The sequence below is a fragment of the Haplochromis burtoni genome, unplaced genomic scaffold, assembly GCF_018398535.1.
Source record: "Haplochromis burtoni strain Fernald_Lab_line unplaced genomic scaffold, NCSU_Asbu1 Contig_2018, whole genome shotgun sequence".
Taxonomy (NCBI): Eukaryota; Metazoa; Chordata; class Actinopteri; order Cichliformes; family Cichlidae; genus Haplochromis; species Haplochromis burtoni.
The window spans coordinates 13,674-14,963 of NW_024584379.1; positions in this window are offsets into that span (position 1 = coordinate 13,674).

The following is a 1,290-nucleotide window of genomic DNA, read 5'->3' on the forward strand; positions in this document are numbered from 1 at the left end:
TTGCGTCCAGCACAGTGAAGTATCTGGCCTTTGACAGTCGGCTTGTTATCTCTTCAACTGTTGACAACTAATAGTGTGCTCTCATTACTGCTGTATTGAGATCACGTGGATCTAGGCAGACCCTCAGTTGTCCAGTAGCCTTTTCCACAATGACGATTGGATTCACCCACTGGGTAGGCTCTTCAATTTTTGCAATCACCTTCATTTTTTCCATTCTGTCCAGTTCTACTTTGATTTTTTTCTCTCAAAGTGACAGGGATTTTTCTAGGTGGATGAGCTTTTGGTGTCACACTCATTAATCTGAATGTTGTGTTCTCCCTCCAGGCAACCTATGCCCTCAAACACATCAGCAAATTCTTTGAAGATGTCCATTTCATCACTTTTATTCAGTGCCATCACTCGCTTGGTGAGTCCTATTTCTTCACGTTTGAATTCCCACAATCGGCTTGGTTTCTGATTTTACAACAATGAACTCCAAGTCAAAACCTTTCTCTTTGTATTTCACTGCCCATGTGCACTTTCCTTTCAGTGCACATGGGCTATTTTATCTATGGTGTAAAGTGTAAAGTGTGCGTGTTAGTCCCCATAGGGAAATAGTTCCTCTTCATTTAACCCATTCACCCAGTGAAGCAGTGGGCAGCCACCAATGCAGCGCCCGGGGAGCAGTGTGTAGGGACGGTACCTTGCTCAGGGGTACCTCAGGGTAGCCGTTCAGTGGAGTCGAACCTCCGACCTTCCGATCATGGGGCCACCACTCTACCTACTGAGCTATCCCTGCCCTGGTGTATGGTGACAGCTTGACATTTGTGGGTTTAAGCATTTTCTTATTTCCTATTCTTTGTGGTAGACTGTAGGGAACCATATTGGCTTGTGCACCAGTATCAAGTTGGAATTTGACAGGTTTGTGGCCCACTTTTATTTATATAGTCCATTCATCCGCTCGTGTCCGTGTTTTTGCATTTACAGCCCTAATGAACAGACTTGCCTGTTGATCTGTGGCTTCATCGGCGACAGTGTGCACTTTTCTCGATCCTTGAAGTGTGTCCCTGTTGTCACAATAACTGACCATATTGTAATGAATTGTAGATATTTACTATGTGCCATAAGATTATAAAATCTGCCATAAAATTTTATAATCTGCCCTTGCCATAAAATTAAAATAAATCTTAAAAAAGAGAGGGAAAATCTCTAGCAGTGATGCTGCTTCTTGATGTCTTTAATGGGCAAAACTAATACCAGATTTAAAGTTGGTATGCAAATAGTAAAAAACACAAAACAAAAAAACAAATG